This window comes from Delphinus delphis, chromosome 13 (assembly GCF_949987515.2).
Source record: "Delphinus delphis chromosome 13, mDelDel1.2, whole genome shotgun sequence".
In the NCBI taxonomy this organism is placed as follows: domain Eukaryota; kingdom Metazoa; phylum Chordata; class Mammalia; order Artiodactyla; family Delphinidae; genus Delphinus; species Delphinus delphis.
Window position 1 is genome coordinate 49,012,876 of NC_082695.1, and position 24,048 is coordinate 49,036,923.

Below are 24,048 nucleotides of genomic sequence, written 5' to 3' on the forward strand. Positions count from 1 at the left end.
GAGGATAGTGCATGCCGTGGGAGCGTATGTGTGCGTGTGTGTGCATGTGTGTGTATGTGTGTGTGCTGTGCGTGCGCGCCCGCGGAGAGAGGGGCGGGGGAGGCGGATGAGGAGGATGAGATCATAGTTTCAGGATCCTCAGGAAACCCTGGTACTGGCAGCAGCCAGCCTCTGCTGTGCCCACATGACCCACAACTCTGGCAGCGGACCGGGCACTTCCAACATTATTAAATAATAAGAAAGCGGCTCCTACTCCATGCCCAAACCTCCCCACAGACCGGTGGACACCTTCTAAGAGTTTGACGAGTCGGTGACTGAGGCGCCCGTCCATTCCAAGGTGTGTGCGAGGCGTTTTCTTCCCTGACAGCTCCGGAGTGGGGGAGGGCGCGGGGGTGGACGGGGTCCGTGTGGCGGGCGAGGGTGGGCGCGGGGCCCGGCTGCCGCGCGCTGACCCCGGCCGCCCGGTGCCGCGGAGCCAGCCGCCGGGCGGGAGATGCCGGTGACGCGCAGCCCTAGCTGCGCAGGGACCGCAGCAGCCCACGGCGCCGGGGCGCGGGCTGAGGAGGCTCGGCCGCCGGAGCAAGGGCAGGCGCCACGCACCCGGCAAAGTCAAGAGTGGAAGCGGGCGGCGAGCGCGGCGAAGGGAGGGAATCGCCCCTACGCCCACTCGCGGGGGTTCCCACCTGTGCGCGGGCGCCGGCCGCCGGGAGCGCGAAGCATGTGCCGGACGCCGCAGCCGGGACTGCGGCGCGGCGCCTCCCCGGGCGGCGGCGGGCGGCGCCTCGGGCCCGCGGGGCGGCGGGAGCGGCTGCGGCAGGATGGCCGGCCCGGGGGCGCGGGGCCGCGCAGGTAAATGTCGGCCTCCCGCCGAGGCCGGGCCGCGCCGCAGTCCCCGCCGCCACTGCCGTCGCCGCTGCACAGCTCCCGGGAGGGCGAGGGCAGCCGGCTCGCTCGCGCCGCGGGTTGAGTTGTTTTTGTGGTCACGGTTGCTCGCTCGGTGGTCCCCGCGGGCTGAGCTGCTGGGAGGTGGCGTGGCCACCTCCATTAGGGATGACACTCACGTGGGGAGAGTTCTGGGGGGCTACTGTTGACCGGGAAATCCGCGGTGGGATCCTCTCCCGCCGGCGGCGTCTGCGCGTGTTGCAATGCACTGCGGTGCCGGGGCGGCGGGCCGGGCGGGAGGGGGCGCCCTGCGGGGCCGGGGGGGCGGTCGGCGCGGACGGTGAGTGTCTCCGGCTTTTATAGCCTGTTGCCCACTCTGGAGTTTTCCTCTGAACAGAGGGCGGAAGCGAAGTCCGTTCTGGTACCGGAGTGGGAGGTGGCGAGGTGTCTATCAGGAGACCAAAGCCAAGGAGAGAAGAGGGATGGCGGGGCTGGGCTCAGGGGTACCATGCCTGGGACTTGGTAGTAAAACTTTCCTCTGGCGAGATTGGGGTATGGTTTTGAGAAGGTAAGTGTAGAACTTGAGTCGGGGTGAGGGGTATTGGATGTACTCTGGCAGTGAAGTTCACCGCCATTAGGTTCATTGTTGCTCTAAAAAAGGGTCTTTTGAGTTGATGTTTTTGTTCAAGTTTATCTGTTATGATCGCTTGGTGTTTAATGTGTCTTGTGTTTCCTTTCAAACGTATCAGTAACCTACATTGTTGACGTATGCCTAATTATTAATTTCTTTTACAAAAAGGACTTATTTTGCTTATTCCAAAGGTAGAAACTTTAGGAAAAAAACAGCCCTCCAGGCACAGTTCTGTGAACTTTAGCTTTAGTCACTCACTTAATTCTAACACCACCATAAAGAGTAGGTAATAATACTGTCCACCTTTTACAGATGAGGAAATCCAGACACAGAGAGGTGAAGTAATTTTCCCAAGGTCGTACAGTTTTAAATATTAGAGCCTAGTTGAGCTTTTGATGTACTCTAAACCAACATATATTTTTTTTTCATAAAAATAAGACCTAAAATCTTCTGTATTTGATATATTGACCACGTCTCTACCAAGATGAACCTCTTAACTGTGTGCTACGCCCTTAGGACAATTAACACTTTTTCTAATACTATAATTTCTAATACTATAATTACGGCAAGTATCCTTTGAGTCATTTCCTTTTGCCACAATTGACCGTTTCCTACAACAATTATAGATTAAAGTAGTATTTATCAGCAAAGTTAAGATTTTCAGCAGTTAAGATTTATCAGCAAAGTAAATTATAAAGCAGGCAGCTGAATCTCTAAATTTGCACTTAATTTTAAACTTCGTAAGGTATTAGTCTGTTCTTTGCTCAAAGCAGGGCCATCATTTTCTTCAAACACCATGTTGCAGAAATTTTGAGCGAGTTTAATCATCTTTAATTCAATCACACTGACAAGAGCTTAGGCAGTTTTAAACGAAGAATTATGCAATTCTCTTTCAACTCTCAGTGATTAAAAGCAGGCTATATTGCGAATGTTTGTATATGTCATGCCTTTTCACCAATTGTATGTACTTTAGGCAAAGTTGTGTAGCAATGAAGACTGAAATCACATTTTCTCATTAGTTCTAAGCTGAAATACTGTAAAAATATCCACTTGTTTTAAATGAACCATGATGTGAAGAAAGGTCTCAATGGGGTGAAGTCCAACTGCACATATTTAGAGAATTACTTCTCATTTGAACTTATCATGGAACTCTTATAATATTCATTTTATTGGACAGATGTCTCTCTTAGGTCTTCATCTGTTGTTTTTTCAAGTAAATTTAATTTCTGCTTCACATAATGTTTCAAAATTATTTTGACATTCATAGATTTCCTTAAGTCTTGTCTTTCAGTTTAATTAAATTCAGTGTACATACTTCAAATGCTCACTTATTCCACATCATATGTGAAAAGAGAATACAATCCAACTGAACTATATGGAAACGTGATCTTTGGACATGAAAATAATTATCTTCAGTGGTTAAACTCTTCCACACGCCAAATTAGGGCTCCATCTTTCTTTGGGGGTGTTAGAGCACAGTGCTGTAGTCAGGAAAGTTGCATGCCATCAGGCACAATCGTTTTTGTTATTGAAAGTGAATTTGAATTTGCCAAGTCTATATAAAACGTTGATGGTTATTAAGGCATAAATCCTATGGCACATACATATATCCTTTCTGAACTGACTCACCTGTTCCAGTTTTCTAGTTTCTCTTACTTATTTTAGAAAAAGCATTCTCTCACTACTTTTATCTCACCTGGGGGATTTGACACGACTTTTTCCTTTCAAGTCCCCTACCTCTAGTTTTGGGAGAGTTGTGCTGTCTCTGTTTCTTGAGAGGTCCTTCGCCTCCAGTGCTGGGCAAAGAACTGGGGATCACTGGTGAGCAGAAAGATGAGTGCGCCCTGCCAGCACAGGGGCCAGACTTCAATACAATGATTATACAAATAAATGTTTATTTACAAATTGCCATGAGTTCCAAAAGAAGGATTTCTGTAAGAATGTGTAATAAAGGATTCTGGGCCAGACATGGAAGTTGGAACAGGATGCCCTAGAAGTCACATATTTACAGAGGCATGACGTGTGAGGAGGTGTTTAAGTCAGGTGGTCTTCTTAAATGCTTTCATCAATGTTTTCTGAATCAGAGATTTATATCTCACTCTGGTTATCTCTGCACTTCTCTATTTACCAGCTGATGTACTGTTTCACCTCATCATCCACCTATGGACATGGGGAGGATTACAAAACTTCTATCAATACTTTTTATAGCATGTAGAGCATGTGCAACCCGTATCTGGTTATTATCCGATTTTTGAAGTTATTTAAATTTAATGAAATATAGTCATTTTCTTTCTTTGCCTTAACAACTACTTTCAAATTTTAAAAAGCAGTTGTGTGTGTGTGTGTGTGTGTGTGTGTGTGTGTGTGTTTGGTTGTTGTTAAAGTGGCAGAATGTCTCAAAATAGAAACGTAATCGATTCATCGCACATCCATAAGACTCCCTGAAATGTCCGTAGGAAGAGAAGAGGCACCAGAGTGAGTGAGGTGAATTAAGTGTTGAACACGCTGGGGAAATGTGTATTAATAATTTAAAGCAAACAATAATAATAACTAAATTTATTGACTTACTGTGTGCTGGACATCATTCTACAGCTCTATATAGAGTAACTTAGGTATTCTTCACAAGAGCCAAACGAAGGCTTCCTATATTACCATTATCCCCATTTTATGGAGGAGGAAACTGAGGCACAAGGAGAACAGTAATCATGACCACTGTCACATAGGTAGAGATTCTGATTCGAGTATTGATTCTGTAATCCATACTGTTAACTACAGATGTAGTTAGTACTAGTCATAGTTAGACTAATAACTGTAGTATCTGGTTCATAATTTTACTGATGCATTAAGTTCCCATCATTGTTAAAAATCATAACACCTAATTTGATCTTTTGGTTACTTCTCCCTCAATAAAAACCAGTGGAAAAACTTGTAACTGCCTTTATATAAATTCTTTTTGCCCCATATTTTACATGTAAAATATATAAAGCAAGAACAGGTATATAAATGCCTAGACAAAGCCTGGTGTCTGCTGGATAATGGGGAATTTCTCATTTATGTTATATATTTTTTGAATTCAAAAATAATAACTTGAGGACCATTTGAAACTATAGAAATTTTTAACATCAAGAATATATACTATAGCATTTCAAATAATTAGGAAAATATCTTTAACAGCTGGAAATTCTATGACCATCAATAAACTTAAGAATTTAAAGTCACCTGTTTCATCTACCCCCAATATCTGTCTAGAGTACTGTATACTGCAAAGAGGATATAAAGTATAACATAAAAACACCTGTTGAATTATCTTGGTAAAATTAAAAAGTCTCTGTTAATCTTTACACTGGAAACTTTTGACATGACCCATAGTAATTGTTATGATAAAAAAACTTAATGTTAAATATTATCCAAATAATGTTAACCTAGAACACATGGCACATGTGATTAGCAAAGTGAAGTACTAATTGGTTAGGTGTGCTGATGCACGTGAAGATCTATTTACAGTGTTTGAAAACATTAATCAATGTTATTTCTCCCTGCAAATGATGGGTAATATGCAGTTGATATAATTAATGTTAATATTAACCATGAATCACAGTTTATATAGAGTGCACATATACAAATACCTGACTCTCTTCTTTGAAGCTGTTGGAAATGTTCTAGGCCGCGCATACATTTTCTGTGACTCATGTATCCCTGAAGAATGTGATACAGTATTTCACTGTGTGCTCCCCAAAATACAAAGCATCATGGAGTAACTAGTAAACTATTGTTCCAGTTTATACCATAAGGAAAGGGACTCAAGGCTTGATTTGACTTTGTGTGTGTGTGTGTATTATCAGAGTGGAAGATTCCATCAAGTACACCAATGAATAATTCATTAACTATAGTTTACAGTTTGATGCCATAGAGCAGTGTCCTATTGCAAAGACTTTTGTGTGTTTAATGTAAATACAAAATATATTAGTCAGTTATAATAGTTTAGGTTATGCAGTCATAGCAAACAACTTTAAAATCTCGGGTCCTGAAATGAATACAGGTTTATTTCTTGCTAATGCTTTGTGCCCAAGTTGGTCAATAAAAGACTCTTACTTTACATCTTCCTCACTCGGGGACCCAGGCTCATAAAGCCCCTGTCATCTACAGGATCCTCATAATTCATTCATCAAACACATGGGAACATGGTGAATCACCCACAGGTTCTTAAAAGTCTTCTATCAGAAGCAACACCTGGAACTTCTACTCCTATTTTATTGGCCAAATCAAGTCATAAGGCCACTCCTAACTTGAAGATGAAAGAGAAGTGCTGTTCTATCACACGCCCAGATGGAAGTAAACTGCAATATTAGTGAACAGACCTGATTATTACCACATGAAATTAGCCAGTTCCCTTCAATAGTTTTATCACATAAAAATGACTTATTAATGGAACAACTGTGTTTTAGAACTTCAGCCTAGGAAGGTAATCCCTGCATAAAACTACCAGCAAAGAGAGTACAGGCTAAACTTGTAAAATTGGTGATATCCCTTTTTGTCAGTGGGGATTGGATCTAGGAATGATGATAAAGCTCTGGTTTATTTTGAGTAAGAAGAAGATTGCCTTTTTGACAGCAAGCACAAGCCAAGAACAGTGCCAAGACCTGCAACACAGCTATGTTTTCTGAACAGATTTGTTAGTAGCAACACAGCACAGAAAACTGAACAGCTATGTGTGTATCTTTTTTTGTCACCTGCAGCAACATGAATGAAAGTATCATATGTGGTATCATATATTATTGTAAAAAGTAATACAGATAAACATATAAACATATTGTATGATTATTTTACATTGACAAACATAATCTGAAAAGTTAGAATATATCCAATCCATGTTTGTAGTGCTATAAATTTCCCTGATGCACTGCCATTGCTGTGTCCCATACATTTTGATATGTTGTGTTTTCATTTTAATTCAGTTCAAGTACAATTTTTAAATATTTCTCCTGAGATTTCCTCTTGGACCCATGGAGTTATTTAGAAGGGTGGCATTTAATTTCCAAATGTTTGGAGATTTTTCTGTCATCTTTCTCTTATTTTGGTCAGAGAACTTTATTTCCTGTGTTATCTTTCTCCATTTTGGTCAGAGAACACACTCCGTATGATTTCAGTTTTTATAAAATTTGTTGAGGTTTATGTTATGGCCCAAAATGTCTATCTTGGCATATGTTTCATGGAAACAATCTTGAAAAGATTGTGTATTTTGATGTTTTGGGGTAGAGTGTCTTGTAAATGCTCATTAGATCCTGTAGGTTGATGGTGCTAATGAATTTTTGTATGTCTTTACTAATTTTCTGTCTAGTTGTCTCATTAAGTGTTGAAATAATTTTTGAACTTTCCAATTATAATTGTGGATTTGTCTATTTCTCATTTCACTTCTATCAGTTTGACTTTATGTATCTTGCAGCTCTGTTGTTTGGTGTGTATATAAATATTTAGGATTGCTATGTCTTATTGGTGTATTGATTATTTTATCATTGCATAATATTCCTCTCTATATCTGGTAATTTTATTTGCTCAAAGTCTACTGTGTCTGATAATACAGACATTCCTTTTTTTCTTTGATTGATGTTTGCATGATATTTCTTTTCCTGTCCTTTTACATTCAGCCTGGCTATATTATTATAGTTGATTTGAACTCCTTGTTCATAAAATATAGGTGAATTACATATTTTAATCCACTCTGCAGATCTCTGTCTTTTAATTTGTATATTTTCACCATTTACATTTACTGTAATTATTGATATATTAAGGCTATGTATGTCTGCCATTTTATTGTTTGGCTTTTTTTTTCCTCTGTTTTTGTTTTTTAGTTTCTCTGAGTTTTTTTCCCTGCCTTCCTGTCAGTTACTTGAGCATATATAAAATTCCTATTTTATTTATCTATAGTGTTTTTAAGTGTATCTATTCATATAGATTTTTTAGTGGTTGCTCTGAGTATTACATCATATACATCATATACATATAATTTATCACTGCCTGTCACTGTTGTCATTTTATCAATTATAGTGAAGCATAGAAACCTTACCTTTCCTTATGTACCTTTATCCTCTTCCATCTGTAGTATAATTGTCTTAAATATTTCCTCTACATACATCAGAAAGTGTTATAATTTTTGTTTCAACTGTCAAATATAAGTCAGAAAGCTCAAGAGGAATAAGAAAAAATTCATTGTATTTATCGATATTTTTGCTTACCGTATTCTTTCTTCTTTCTTGATATTGCAACATTCTTTCTTTTATTGCTTCCTTCTTGTTTCGAGAACTTCCTCTAGCCATTCTTTTAGAGCAGACTGGTCTCCTCGTGACAATATATTTTTGTTTTCCTTCATCTAAGAATGTCTTTATTTCTCCTTCATTCCTGAAGGATGTTTTAACTGGATATAGGATTCTGGGTTGACAGTTCTTTTCTTTCCGTACTTCAATATGTTGTGCCACTTCCTTGTGGCCTCCCTGTTTTCTGGTGAGAAATCTTTTGTCATTCTAACTGTTTTTCTCCTATAGATGAAGCGTCATTTCTCTCTTGCTCTTTTAAAGATTTTTGTTTGTTTTTAGTTTTCATAAATTTGACTACACATGTGTCTAGTTGCGGTGAGCGGGGGCTACTCTTCGTTGTGGTACGCGGGATTCTCATTGCGGTGGCTTCTCTTGTTGCAGAGCACGGGCTCTGGGCACGCGGACTTCAGTGGTTGTGGCGCATGGGTTTGGTTGCTCCGCAGCATGTGGGATCTTCCCAGACCAGGGCTCGAACCCATGTCCCCTGCATTGGGGGGCAGATTCCCAACCACTGTGCTACCAGGGAAGCCCCCTTAGCCCATTTTTAAATTGAGTTATTACTCTTACTATGGAGTTGTGGGAATTCTTTATATATTTGGGAGCATAATCCCTTATGAGATATATAGTTTGCAAATATTTTCTCCCATTCCTTAGATTGCCTTTCCACTCTGTTGCTTCCTTTGGTGTGCAGAAACCTTTTAGTTTGATGTAGTCCCACTTGTTTATTTTTGCTTTTGTTATCTATGCTTTTGGTGTCATATCCATGAAATCATTGTCAAGACCAATGTCATGAAGTTTTTCCCCTATGTTTTCTTCTAGGAGTTTTATAGTTTCAAGTCTTACATTTAAGTCTTAACTAGACACATGTATTTCTTTGGGTTTTCTGTTTGGCATTCAGGTTCACGAATCTATAAATTTAGGTCTTTTGTCAAAATTTGAGAAATAGTCATCCTTTATTTCTTTGAGTACTTTTTGATCCCTGTCCATTTTCTCCTCTCCTTCTAGGTCTCTAAGACATGAACGTTAGCTCTTTTGTTATAGTACCACAGTGTATTAGTTTCCTATGGCTGCTGTAACAAATTACCACAAATGTGGTGTTTTACAGCACACATTTATTCTCTTACAGTTGTGGAGCCCAGAAGTCAGAAATCAGTTTCACTGGGCCACAGTCAAGGGGTTGGAAGGACTAGTTCCTTCTGACGGCTCCTGGGGACAATACCTTTCTTTGCCTTTTCTAGCTTCTGGGGGCCACCATCCCTTCTTCACATCACTCCAGTCTCTTGCTTCTGTAATCACATCTCCTACTTCCTTTCTATAGTCACATCTCTTTTTGCCTGCCTCTTTTAAGGACACTTGATTACATTCAGGTCCCACCCAGATAGTCCATGATATTATCCCTATCTCAAAATGTTTAATTTTATCACATCTACAAAATCCCTTTTGCTGTATAAGGTCACATTCACAGCTTCCAGGGATTAGGACCAGCCTGAAAATCTCTGGGATCTTCCACGGGTTTCTGAGGCTTTGTTGTCATTGTTAGTTTTGGTCTGTTTTCTCTGTTGTTCAGACTGGGTAATTCCAATTGTTCTATCTTATCATACTTATCTATCAGATTCTTTCTCTGTCACTTCCATTCTGTTATTGAGCCCACCCACTAAATTTTATATTTGGTTACTGATTTCTTTCAGTTCTAAAATTTCCACTTAGTTCTTTCTTATATGTTCTGTTTCTTAGCTGACACTTTCTACTTTTTCATTTGTTTCAAGCATGTTCATAATTTCTCATTTTGATGTATTTTTTTATTATAGCTGCTTTAAAAACTTTGTCAGATAATTCTAACATTTCTGTCATCTCGTTATGGGCATCTGTCATTGTCTTTTTTCACTCAGTTTCTGATTTCCATGGTCTTGGTACGATGAATGATTTTCAACTGAAACCTGGCCGTTTTCTTATTATGTTACAAGACTCTGGATCTTATTTTAACCTTCTGTTTTATTTTATTTTATTTTTTAAAGATTTTTTTGGATGTGGACCATTTTTAAAGTCTTTAGTGAATTTGTTACAATATTGCTTCTGTTTTATGTTCTGGTTTTTTTGGCCGTGAGTCATGTGGGATCTTAGCTCCCTGACCAAGGATTGAACCCACACTCCCTGCATTTGAAGGCAAAGTCTTAACCACTGGACTGTCAGGGAAGTCCCTAACCTTCTGTCTTAGCTAGCTTCCAGTAACATCACCCCAGCGAAATGGGAATGGTGCCACCTCATCATCAGTGGATGTCGAAGTGTAGACTTCTTACCCAGTCTCCCCTGTCACCTGAGAGGGCTCCGGATTCGTGTGGGGTAGGGTATGAATTCAGGCTCCTCACTGGGTCTTCACTGATACCTCTCATTCTGTTGCCCATGTGCCCTCACCTGACGACATGAGGACAGGGAGGTGGTCTAATTACTGCTGGGCCATGATGATAGTCCTTACTCTCCTCTAGGCCTCCCATGACACCACCCAGTAGAGAGGACGAGGGGAGACTTGGTATGACCAGATGGGGGTGGAAGTTCAGGCTCCCCATATGGTCCCCATTGACAGCCTAGTGGAGGTGGGCAGTGGGAGTCCCATTACTGCCTGGTGAGAAGGAAGTCCCACCTCCCTACTTTGCTTTTTGTGACATCACCTTGATGGGGTTGAGGGGAATTGGGGTGCCTTGTTACAGCCTGGTGAGGGTGAAAGTCTAGGCTCCCTACTCAGTCTTTGTTGGCATGGAGGTTGTGGGACCCCAGTTTTTCTGTCTCATATGGCTGGAGTAGAGAAGTTACTGTCTAAATGTTTTTTTGTTTTTTTATGCTGCTCTTTTCCTGGCCCTTTGGCTGAAAGAGCACACTTCTGGTGGCCTACCATTTTTTTATCTGCGCCTTTTGGCATTTCTGGGTTTCCGGTTTCTTTATATCCATGTCTGGTATGTATGAAGCAATGCAAAAATCCAGGGAACTCGCCACCCTGTCATTCCTTGGGCCCTGAGAACCCCTAGCTTCGTTTGCCTTCTCGCTTTAAGAGTCTTTGTATGTTTATTTTATGTGCAGTGTCCAGGGTTTTGAGTTATACGTAGCGAAAGGAAGAGGGAAAAGTACTTCTGCTCCATCTTCACAGACGTCCACTCCACAGTTTTTATGCAAGTGTAAACTTAAAAATATCACTCAACATTGATTCTCAGAGGATAAATCTCAGGGGATTACGACTGATCTGTTTCTGAATAATAAGCACTTTACAGATCAGTGGGATGAGGGAGTACTTGGACAAGGATACAAATAGGATTACAGAATATTCCATCAGTGCTAAGGTTCAGGGATCACGTGGCGGTACTCTTATTCCTCCGAACCAAGGCTTTTTCCTCTACAGGGAAACCATGACTGCAGGCTGCAGCAAGGTTGGAAACTTCCCCCATTCTCATAGACTGTCTTTTCTGGCAGAATGCTGGAACTATACCATCCCAGCCCTTCCTGAATTCTCACTAAGTGTCCTTCATTCCCAGGAACATTATCCATCTGAACTGCAGTTTTCAGCCAGAAAGCGTGTGGGAAAAGGTGGCTAAGCTAGGAAGAAAATAGTGAACCCCAAATCTATGTTTAATCTCTAAGGAGCACCTACCAGCAAGCATTCATGTTAATTTCTTTTGATGTAAAATTATGCATTAAAAATAAGTATATTGATTTTGCCAACTTGTTTGATCCCTACTCAGGAGATTAAGTACAAGAGCCGGGGCTAAGAAATAACAGTTGACAACGAGGCAATCACAAAGAACAACAGTCTAGCGAAATTCTTCCCAAAGACAAATCTAGTTAATGACATTGTAGTTAACCCTGAAATTCTCACCATAGTAGAAAAGTGGTTCTCAAAGTGTGGTCCTCAGGCAGCATCAGCACAACTTTGGAACCCTTTGTGAATGCAAATTTCTAAGACACTCTGGGGATAGAGCCCAGCAATCTCTTGCAACAAGCCCTCCAGGTGCTTCTGATGCTTCTGCAGCTGGAAACCAAATACCTAGAGCAGCCCCTTCAACCATTGCAGGACACACTAAATTTATGCTTTTCATGATTCTTGACTCATCAGTTAAGGTTTTTGGAAAATCTGTGTATCACATTTAACATTCAGCATGTTTTAATTATAAATATGTTTCAAGGAAATATAGAAAAGAAATTTAAAATTTATACCCCAAATGGTCTCTTTAGTTGAAGCTTTCTTAATGATCTGCACAATTGTTTTGTATCCTTAACCCAAATAGTCATAACTGCTCCATGTCTGATTCTGTGATGGAAACCAAAAAATTCAGCCACGCCTACACTTCCCTGCCTGTGTTCCTCGTAGCTGCCAAGTCGTACATTAATGGGTTTTTCTAGCTGTTTTCATGATGTTTTCTAGGGCTGACACCAGGCATGAGGATATTTGGAGGCGAAGGTGGGGGGCGTTTTTGCATCACTTGAAGATTCATTTTAGGAGATCTTGTCACACAGTATTGTTAGAGACAGATGCATATGCAGATGTCCAGACTCATCATTGTCATTACCACACCAGCTCTACCATGGGGGATTCACTGTCTATTGCATGCTGGCATTTTTCTCTGGAGTCATGTGAGATTAAAGGAATCTTGGCTCCAAAGCTGTCCTGAGGAAAGAGAAGCTCCATTCCTAAATAGAGATTTTCTAATTGGGCTGCAGTTACAAACCCCAGGATGCGGTAAGACAAAATCAGTTCAGAAGTAAACGGTTAAAAGATGAAAAAATATGTTTTATGATTGTAATAAAATACAGATAGATGCAGATTTGAGAAGTAGTCTGTGGCTTATAGTCCTAAATATGGTTCAGTTTTAGTTTATTTTAAGGATGGTATTTTTTTTAATTATTTCACTCTTTCAATTAGCAATTCACTAATCTTAGAGAACATAATAGTTTTGAGTTTACTTAGTATCCGTCTCTTTGGGTGACAGATATTTTAGATTTTTGATCAGTTACCACATTTTACTATATGTAATTTTTTAATGGAATTTTTTAGTTTCTATAAATCACAAATTTCAGGTCCACATACCTTTTATTCCACATGCTTTTTTAAAGGTGTCTTGTTCTTGAGTAAATCAGGGAAATGGCTCATAAACAGTTTATCTGCTTTTGAATTCAAATGGCACGTCCTGGGTCTGGAAAAATATTATGTTATCCTTTCAATATTCCCCACTGCCAGTTGTATTATGCTTTTCATCCCTTCTGTTCCCTTTGTGCCTTACATATGATTATATTTCTCATTTACTCATCCTGCTTGGATGTTTAAATGGCTGTGCCTTCACAGTGTTTTGGGGAGAAGACTTTTCTAAACCTTCATTATACGGTGTTTGTTAAATAACACCATTTGGGCAGGTTGGAGGAAGCACCTCTTTGAAAATGTATTTTGAAATGGTGGAGCAAATATTTTCTCTCACACACTCATCCCTTATAAATAAAGGCCCCTAGACCTGGCAGTACTAGTCAGATGTCTTCTTTCTTAGAGGAATCACTTGGTTGGCATTTTTAAATGTGGTGGTTATATCATCACCAGAATGCTTAGGTAAGGCTTAAATATGAAGGCAAATAGTTCTTCCACAATAAATGGGGGGCAAGAAAAGGGGGATTCAGGAGGGGTAAGTGTCTTCTGCAGGTGGTACTCCAGATTTTCCTCTACAGTGTTAGTTTCTATTTATACACATTAAATGTCACGTGATTTTTTTCCATATGCAGATAAATTCTGACCCTTCCTTTTAACCTAAACACTGCCAAAGTAATGTTTACCATGAGAATGCATACAGAATAATATTTCTGCTAATGCTGCTAAACAACTTTTAGGAAGCAATATATGTCAGGTTGATTTTGAATATTTGGTCAAACCATGAATCAGATTTTCAATATAGGAAAACATTTCAAAGCATCCAACTGTTCTCTTTTGTCTTCCTCAATGTCAGTGTAGTCTGTTGTTTGTGCATTTTTTCATTTTCTTTTTTTTTTTCCTTTATTGGCTTAAGAATTCTTTTTCCTCTTATGCCTTATTTTCCAGGAGCATATGACATAACAACTATAAATTAAATGTTCTCATTTTCTAACTACCTCTAATATTTTATTTTTTTGAGGTACGCGGGCCTCTCACTGTTGTGGCCTATCCCGTTGCGGAGCACAGGCTCCGGACGCGCAGGGTCAGCGGCCATGGCTCACGGGCCCAGCCGCTCCGCGACATGTGGGATCTTCTTGGACCGGGGCACGAACCCGTGTCCCCTGCATCGGCAGGCGGACTCTCAACCACTGCGCCACCAGGGAAGCCCCCTCTAATATTTTAGACGTGAGATTGAGAGTTGCTTCATCTTTCTACAGTTTGAATCCTCATATTGACAAAGAAGAAAAACACCCATCTGCTCTGGAGTGGTTACAAAGGCAAAATAATGCAACTTCACCCAGACACCATCGTCTAAGGGGAAAAAATAGCCCTGTGATTTCACAAGGTTGAACATGTGGAATATTTTTTGGTTTCGATTTTAGGGTTGAGTTGGTGATAAAGGGGGGAGAAGGTGACAGATATCGGTGCTCCATTTCTTTCTTAGCCTTCATCCTTCTGCATGCTTGTGAACAGATGCTAATCTATGCCAATTACCTTTTTCTCCTACCTATTCTTGCCATCATTTTGTTTGTTTGTTTTGTTTTGATTTTCTCTTCTCTTCCCCCACTCCATACCCCAGCCCCCATCTAGCTGTGAAAGGTCATCAGGGAGACTCATCAGTTATGAAACGAGAAACATGTGAGTCCCTGGCTTGTGCTTCTCCGAGCTCTCACCAAGCCCGTGGCAAGACCATATCTTCTACTTTTCCTTCCTCCCTGGTGCATCAGTCATTCCACATTATTTACTTGGATTCAGTATCTTATGATATTCTGTGAGCGAGCTCGCCTTTGCCATAATTTATACTCACCATGCCTTCTACGTGCCGCTCTGGCTCAATGGGGCTATGAAATTGGCCATTCATTTTTTTTAATCAGTCTCAAAATATGTTTCAAGGACCACCTGCATCAGAATTGTCTTTCTGACTCTAGAATTTCAAGGCTAACACTGATTATGGGGGTTAGTGCAGATCTGTGCTTACAGCCCAGGGTAGCTTTTTAAAAATCAGAATGCATGGATCCCATCCCCAGGTTGTAAATTAAACAGCCTGGTGTGTTCTAACATGCAGCCTCTGTTAACAACCAGAAAATGAGCTGTAGAAGTTGGGAGGAAAGACAGAGGTTGGTGTTGACACAGAAGCATTACTTCAGTGAATTCATCAAAGTCCAGAGATTGAATTCAGAAACCAGATCTTTTTCTCAAGGGCATAGTCACATTAAGCAAGCTTATACGGACTGAGCTATAAATAAGGATGCCATTTTTAGAATTATCATTGTCACTAGGATCAGCACGATCAGGGCGTTCTTGCCCTATAGGCAAGAATCTCCATGGAAAGAAAAATTATCATCAGAAGTTGGCTCCTGGCATCTGGAGTCAGACTAAGGGAAATGAGTTGAATAAAAGCAGTGGAAACACTGAAGAATTACGAGGTGTCAGGAACTCTCCTAAACATTTCACGTGTATGATTTCATTTAATCCCTCTCAACAATGCTTTACATAACTTGCTTAAGGGGTAGAACTGAAATTCCCAGGGTCTATGACTAAGTTTTTAGTGAACAAAGAAAGAAGCTACCAGACAACTTTAGAGTTGCCTGGGCCTTGTCATCTAGGTAACTGATCAAGTGGGGGCAGAATAGCTTCTAGAAGGTGGAGAAGAAAGGAATGTGCAAAACACCGATTGTATGAATAGGATGCTTTCGAGTCATGAGTAATTAGGAAGAGCAGCCACTGGGTGGGTGAAGAGTGATGCCTTGGTCAGACCTTGTGGCTTGTTTATCTGATCTCTCTATAGTTGTAATTAAGTGAGAGACCCGCATAATCAGGCTCTGCTCTCAAATTTTCTTTCTCTAAGGACATATCACAGCCATATACAAACAGCTAATCATACATATTAATAAACAGTAATAAGACATATTTAAATATAATAGGCAAGTTTGCACATGTCAGCCTCATGGATGTCCCCACATCCTGAGGTAACTCTGTCTCACAAAATATGAGTGAAATTGGCTTGAACTTCCACTAGCACCACCTCAAACATATTTCCTGTTTGAGGGAGAGGTTTCCATGTAGCTTACGGTTTCCCTGTGTCTCTGTTCTGAGTTTCTGCATCTGTTGAATGCCTGATCACCACTCTGTTTTGTTTCCTTGCCCACGAGGTCCCCCTACCACGAGGTGGTACAATGCCATCTACCACCCTTGAGCCTTTATGCCCCAAAGTACCATCAGCCCGGGCTGTGTGTTTGGCAGACTTTGCTGTAGGATTTGGGCAGTGGAGTTGAATTATGGCATAGAAATATTAGATAGCCCTAGTATTACAACTTCCTCAATCATTTCTGAAAAAAGTTATACTTTGTGATTTTCACTTATGCTTCAGCATCTCCCCAGGTGAGAAATGGGGTTATTTCTAAGTGTATAGATTCATCTCAAAGTGGCAGATACACACCAGTAAATCATATTTCTGACTTTCTGTTTTCCCAAGTTTATCTGCTAGTAACTGTTTATCTATCAGATTCTCAGCTACTATTGAAATGTAACCCTTACTCTCTCGGGCAGGAAAAGCAATGGCCCTCTCACCTATGAAGCAAATGGCGGCTAGCAGCAGACCTCAAAAACCCCTCAGCACATATGACTGTTCCACCTTGCATTGGTGAATCCAACAGACAAATTGCGTAGCTGCCATTATGGTCTTGGGGTTAATACTTCGAGACCATTTGAAGCCAGAGCGCAACCCTAACTCCACAGTGGTGCTGGTGTCACCATTCACTGAAAAGGACTTGTGAGAAGTACATAATCTGCTAAGAGTGGAAAACCTTAGGGCTGTAGGTCTGGAAAACATCATATATCGTTGAACAGACATCTTTCAAGAACAAAACAACTCTTTTATTTTAACTCTTTTTAGCTTAAACGACTCTTTCCGATATGAGAGATGACTAGGAACAATGCTTAAATAAACATGTTTGGCACCTTGCAGGTTAGGGTTTATCCATTTTTGCTTATTTGATGGAAAAAAGTAGAAATTTTCTACCGTGATGAGAAGTAAACACTGCATTATGAGATCCAAACTAGCAAGGCTTCGTAAAAGAATGATCCTTTTTTCCCATAAGATGTGATCGTTATAATCAGGATGACTGTGGTGAATGAGGTTCACTTGATGGATCTAACAGTTCATAGAGAATTTTAGAAGTTGCTTAAAATTGGTGATAAAAGTAACAGCCACCCTGTTTTAGATTATCATGCATTTACACAGACATAGCTTTTGAAGCTCAGTTTATTTTCCAGAAGCCTTTACTTCATATCTCTTAAAACTGCCAGGGTGTGTATTATTGTGAGCTTGATCTATTATACTAATCACCATGTCCATGACCCCAGAAAACACTCATCAAGATGGATGCAGACCCAGAAGATAAACACAAAGCTTAACCACAAATATACACTGATAGTGAAATTGACATTGCTGCAAAATTAAAACCTTTATATGGTCAAAATATGTCAGTCTTTACATAGTGATAGACTAAGAGGAATATAGAGCAGATCTCAGACGCAAAAATAGTATCTTACTGCTAACATCATTTTCTTTAGCAGCACCTGAAATGTTACCTGGGCTTTGCCAGATGCTGAGCCGGCAACTGAATGATTTGCCCTAAGGTCTCATGAGAGAAGCCATCAGCCTATTGCAAAGTAACGTTTCCTCTGCTTAGGTAGCTCAGGGCGGGACTGGAGGAAGATGAAGATGTCCATTCACCAGTGTGTATGGGAAGGCAGGGCCACTCAGAGCAGTTGGAGAAGCACCACTCCCTTGTCCTCAGGGAGCTTACATTCTACTTGGGAGATGCAATTCAGAAGAAAAACAGTTAGTGAAACAACATGACATAAAGAAAGGTAAAATTGCTTTGTTGTATGAAATACTAGACATTTGGGAAAATGCGTTGAAATTCCAAGAAGTAGGAAGGCTCTCCAGAGTTATGTGACAGTCTCTCAGGTGCTTCCTTGGGTTAGAAATCAACAACAGCATGAAAAAGTGGGTATCCCCATCAGCTACTGCCTGCAACCCACCTCAGACCCCTGAAATGAAGACATAAACAGACCTCCCTAGACGCTACACTCATGTGAAGTGAAAGAGAAGACCAGGTAGCAATAGAAAGGGAGCAGACATCAGGTCCTGGGCCTCACTGCAGGATTTCATGCGTTGCGCTTATGTCTTTTTCTGGAAAGAGAATAGGGAAGAGGAAGGAGACTAATTTATCTATTTATTTTTAAGAATCTTTTTTTAAAAATTTACTTATTTTATTTATTTTTGGCTGCGTTGGGTCTTCATTGCTGCACATGGGATTTCTCTAGTTGCGGCTAGCAGGGGCTACTCTTCGTTGTGGTGCACGGGCTTCTCATTGTGGTGGCTTCTCTTGTTGCAGAGCACGGGCTCTAGGCACACGGGCTTCAGTAGTTGTGGTGCACAGGCTTAGTTGCTCCGTGGCGTGTGGGATCTTCCAGGACCAGGACTCGAACCCGTGTCCCCTGCATTGGCAGGAGGATTCTTGTGTGGGGGTTGGGAGCATGGCAGTGTTTTCATGGGTTGATTATCCTGGAATGTATAATTGTAAGCTTTTGAGTATTCGTTTAACAGTTCTACTATTGGAGCAGACTGCCTTCCCCTTGCTTGATGCCTTTTTAAATTCTCTCTCAAAATACTCCCAAACAGGGACTTCCCTGGTGGCGCAGTGGTTAAGAATCCACCTGCCAATGCAGGGGACACGGGTTCAATTCCTGGTCCAGGAAGATCCCACATGCCACGGAGCAACTAAGCCCACGCGCCACAACCACTGAAGCCCACGTGCCTAGAGCCCGTGCTCCACAACAAAAGCCACCGCAATGAGATGCCCGTGCACCGCAATGAAGAGTAACCCACACTCGCGGCAACTAGAGAAAGCCCGCACGCAGCAACGAAGACCCAATTCAGCCATAAATAAATAAATAAATTTATATATATTAAAAAAAAAAGAATACTCCCAAACAGCTGGCTCAACCTACTCTACCTGCCTCTACCCTGAGATCAGCTCTAAGCCATTCCAAATGGATTCTTCCACTTAGGTTGCCAGTAGGTTCACTGGCTTGGTTCATTTTGTTAGATGGCAAAGTCCATGAAGGAAAGACTCCCTCAAGTCGGTGTTTGGACTCTTGGTTGGCTAATCCCTGTGGTTTCCTAACTGTTCAGGAAATCTGGGCTACTATGCTCCTCCAGCTGCAACCTCCTACACAGACCTTTCCTTGGGGAAAAACAAAAACAAAACTATGATGCAAAAGGACATTAATTCCTCAGTTATTTTTAAAATACTTCCATACATGTACACAGACACAACAAAACCATTTTTTTTTTTTTTTTTTTTTTTTTGCGTATGCAGGCCTCTCACTATCGCGGCCTCTCCCGTTACGGAGCACAGGCTCCGGACACGCAGGCTCAGCGGCCATGGCTCACGGGCCCAGCCGCTCCGCAACATGTGGGATCCCCCTGGACCGGGGCACAAACCCGTGTCCTCTGCATCGGCAGGCGGACTCTCAACCACTGCGCCACCAGGGAAGCCCCCAAACCATTTTTGAAAGTGTCTTATTTATATTTGTGAAATTAGCTTTGTCTTCAATTATGTTGTATATTGTCCTGTTTACCATAGCGGACTAAATGTGTCACCTTTGTTCTCTATTAGTCGTGTTTTACTAGGATATTGCATTTATGTTTCCAGTTTTCCTAAGAAAGTGTTCCCAAGCACTGTATACTTGTTTGATGTATCCTGTTTCCAGAGGTTAAAGTTTCTTATCATCAACAAATGCTGTTCTAAAACCACATTCGTAATCTCACCAAAGGGAAAAACTTCACCTTTTTCTTCTAACCAGGTCCCAATGATAATCTTCCTCCTCCCCCTCCATCTCCTCCCCCTCCTCCTCAACTCTTATCCTCTACCTCTGGCTTAGGACTAGGATGTGCTTGTAGAATGTTAAAATCATCTAGCCCCACCCTCTCCTCTAAGAGAGGAGTTGACAGGAACTTTCCAAGGCCATACACTATGTCAGTCACACAGGCAATGAATAAAGATCGAGACCTTTGAGCTTTTAGGCAAGCTCTCTCTACTCCTGTATCTGAAATTTTAACTGATATAATGGAATTTAGCCAGCTCCATGACTGCTGGATGTGATTAACCAAAGCAGCTGCCACTGCTATATAAAAGGTGAAAACTTCTCCTATTGAAGCTGCCCTAAGCTTCTTCAATGCCTTCATTTTTTAAACAACTTTAAATTTTGAGATATAGATTCACATGCAGATGAAAGGAATAATAAGAGGTCCCATGTACATTTCAGCCAGTTTCCCCAATAATAACATCTTGCAAAACTGTAGTGCAATATCAGGACCAGGAAAGTGACATTGGTATGATCCACCAACCTTATTCAGATTTCCCAAATTTTACATACACTCCCCTGTGTATGTGTGTATGTGTCTGTTTAGGTCTGTGCAATTTTATTACATGTGTAGATTTGTGTGAACATCACTGTTGTCAAAATAGAGAACTGAACCGTTTCATCAGCACAGGATTCCTAGTGCTACCCTTTAATAGCCACTCCCACTTCTCTCCCCCGCCTCCTTCCCTCCATCCGTAATCCTTGGTAACCACTAATCTGTTCTCTGTCTCCATAACTGTGTCCTTTTAAAAATGTAATATAAATGGAAATGTACTATATGTAACCTTTTGAGGTTTTTTTGTTAACTTAGTATAGTTGCCTTAAGATCTAATCAAATTGTTGCATATATCCATAATTTATTCTTTTTTATTGCTGAGTAGTATTCCATAGTATAGACATACCACAGTTTATCTAGCCATTCACCCACTGAAGGACACCTGGGTTGTTTCCAGTTTGGGGCTATTACAAATAAATATGCTATGAACATTCATGTATAAGTTTGTGTATAAATGTAAGTTTCCATTTCTCTTAGATAAATGCCCAAGAGTACAATTTCTGGATGTTAAGTTTCATAAGAAACTGACAAACTGTTTTCCAAAGTGGATGTGCCATTGTACATCCCCTCCAACATTTCATGAACGATGTAGTTTCTCTGTGTTCTCACCAGCATTTGGTGTTACCACTTTGCTTTATTTTAGCCATTCTGAGAGGCTTGTAGTGATATCTCACTGTGGTTTTAATGTGCATTTCCTTGATGACTAATGATGTTGAACAGTATTTCATGTGCTTATTTGCCATCTATATATCTTCTTTGGTGAAATGTCTTTTGCCCATTTTCCAATTGTATCATTTGTTTTTTTACTGTTAAGTTTTGAGAGTTTTTAATATATTCTATATGTTAGATGTGTAGTTTGGAAATATTTTATTTCAGTTTGAAGCATGCCTTTTCATCTTCTTTACTGGGTCTTTCACAAACAGTTTTAATTTTTATGAGGTCCGATATATTCATTTTTTTAATGGATTGTGCTTTTGGTGTGAAGGTTAAGAACTTTTTATGTAGCCTTAGATCCTCAAGATTGTTTCCTGTGTTTTATCCTAAAGGTTTTATAATTTTACATTGTATATCTGATTCCATGGTGCGCTTTTAATTTTGTATAACAAGAGAGGTTTAGGTTGAGGTTCATGTTTTTGCCTATGAATGCCCAATTACTCCAGCGAAAATGCCTTCAATTTTTTTTTTTTTTTCGATACGCGGGCCTCTCACTGTTGTGGCCTCTCCCGTTGCGGAGTACAGGCTCCGGACGCGCAGGCTCAGCGGCCGTGGCTCACGGGCCCAGCTGCTCCGCGGCACGTGGGATGTTCCCAGACCGGGGAATGAACCCGTGTCCCCTGCATCGGCAGGCGGACTCTCAACCACTGCGCCACCAGGGAAGCCTGAAAATGCCTTCAATTTTGATGTATCTTTTTTTTCTAGTCAGCACACATTTATTGTGAGAAGCTACCATGTGTGAGACATGATTAGGCAGTAAAGACAGGAAAATTAATAGAATATGATCCCCAAAAGATCTCATAGTTGGGGAGGTACATATGCAAATACTTTGAAATGTTTAGGTTAAATTATAAGAGAGGAATACATAGAGAAAAGGACTTGAAGAACACAAGGGAATGCTGACAAGAGTTAAGTGTAAGCTATGTAAGCTAAGTGTAAGAGTAAGTGTAGCTTACATGAGAGATCATTAAAGCAGGGATATAAAGACTGAAGGGGAGGAATATATATGAGAAATATTTTATGAGGAACGTTTATCAGAGCCGCCAAGTAAGGGGTGACTTAGATAGAAGGAAGGATCAAAGGTTGGCTGTATGGATGGTGGTTTATCCAAAAAGAAAAATAAGGAACAGGTTTGGGTGGGAGATAATGAATATGTTTGAAACTTCTTGAGTTTGAGGTAGCAATTAAACATTTTGGTGGAGATGGCTTAGTCACAGTTTTGACATGTGAAGTAATATTTCTGAGTGAATTTCATGGTGAGCAGATTTTGAAAATTGCCAATAATCATTTATAGCCAAGATGCTATACATTTAGGTTACACTCTTTTAAATCAAAGGCATAGAATTCTAGAAGGAAGCATTATGTTTAATGTAAAACCTTTGTGCTCTGGTGCATTTTAGGCTAGAGTCGGAAATAGAGTGTTTCTGATTACAAATTGTGTTAGCTAAAGAAGTTTGGGGTTTAAAAAAAACCTCTTCTGAGCCTCAATTTTCTCATCTATGAAATGGGTGTATTTGTAACCCTAGAGCTTACAGGATTGCAGTGAGGACCAAATGAGATGAACCGGAAGCCTAAAGTACTTTATCTACAATGAAGATTTAGCACATATTAGTTCTTTTTTCCCTGCAAGGTATTTTTGAGATCATTTAGGATACTGTTTGAAAACATTAAGGAGGGGAACCCTTCTTTCAAATGAAGGCTTATTCAGACCCAGAAAACAGATAAAAGCAAAGCTGTATCCTCTTTACCCAAGTTCCACCCAAGCAACAATGTGGAATCTCAGGGCTCTTCGAAAATCACTAATATCAGTAGATCCTCAATTTAAAGATGAGAAAACTGGTCAGAAGAGGTAAAGAAAGTTTCCTCAAGTCACATGGTTTGCTGGAGACAGACCCTCTTCTAGCCCCCAGGTTACTAACTCCCTGTTACAAAATATTCTGAAATCCCATAGTACCTATGACTCAAATAACATTGACTTCCATGGATGGCTATAGTTACAGTTCCAAAAGAAACTGGTGTCTTAAATATTCTTTGAGGTGCAGCAGCATTCCTGTCTCTTGTGGCCTCCAAACCACCCTTCTGAAAAGCAAGCCTCTTTTTCATAAGTGTGCTTTGTTGTAGTTAAGAAATGGGCTTTATGTGCCCACTTCAGATAAAAGATGACCATGATGTTCTTTCTGTCCTGCTCTAACAGCCAGTGTTGGCAAACATTTTATGTCTTAGAGGGCTTGGAAGATCATGTCCTTGGGCAGTGGTTTTAAACATGGAGTTACCCAGGGGATGCTTTTAAATTATATATTCTGGGACTCAATCCTTGAAGATTCTAAGGCAATAGATCTGAAGTGTATCTTTAGAATCTCATCTTTGAAAACTTCCCAGGTGAGGCTAGAATTTGAGGACCATTGCTCTGGGGTTGCCACTGCTGTTCTCCTAATGTTTCCTTTCTAGATAACTATTGCTTTTGAACACTTAATAACTTTGCCCAAATCTTCTTTCTAGTTCAGAACTAGGACACATTCTGTCCTATCTGAGTCAGCCTGTTCCCATCCATCAAACCTTTTCCACGAGTAACATCTTAGAGGCAAAAGATAGCGTCAGCTTGGCAGTAACAACAATAACAACAACAAAGTTACTTATTACTTATTGAGTATTTACTATGTGACCGATGAGTTCTTGGTGTTTCGCCTATATTTTCTGATGACAGAAGTCTGAACCATAGACTTTTATTTACAACAGCTTACTCAATATTTCACACAGAACTTTTTTTTTTTTTTTTTGCTGTACAAGGGCCTCTCACTGTCGCGGCCTCTCCCGTTGCGGAGCACAGGCTCTGGACGCGCAGGCTCAGCGGCCATGG

General features: G+C 40.7%; 1 protein-coding gene across 1 annotated transcript in view; it reads left to right on the forward strand.

Moving 5' to 3' along the window:
- The first annotated feature begins 205 nt into the window (after window positions 1-205).
- The window catches only part of DTNA (dystrobrevin alpha), a 390,982-nt gene continuing 367,139 nt past the window's right edge, over window positions 206-24,048 (forward strand). Inside the window, exon 1 of the mRNA XM_060028867.1 lies at window positions 206-337. The gene's annotated coding sequence lies outside the window, so the exon portion shown is untranslated. The remainder of the gene's footprint in view (window positions 338-24,048) is intronic.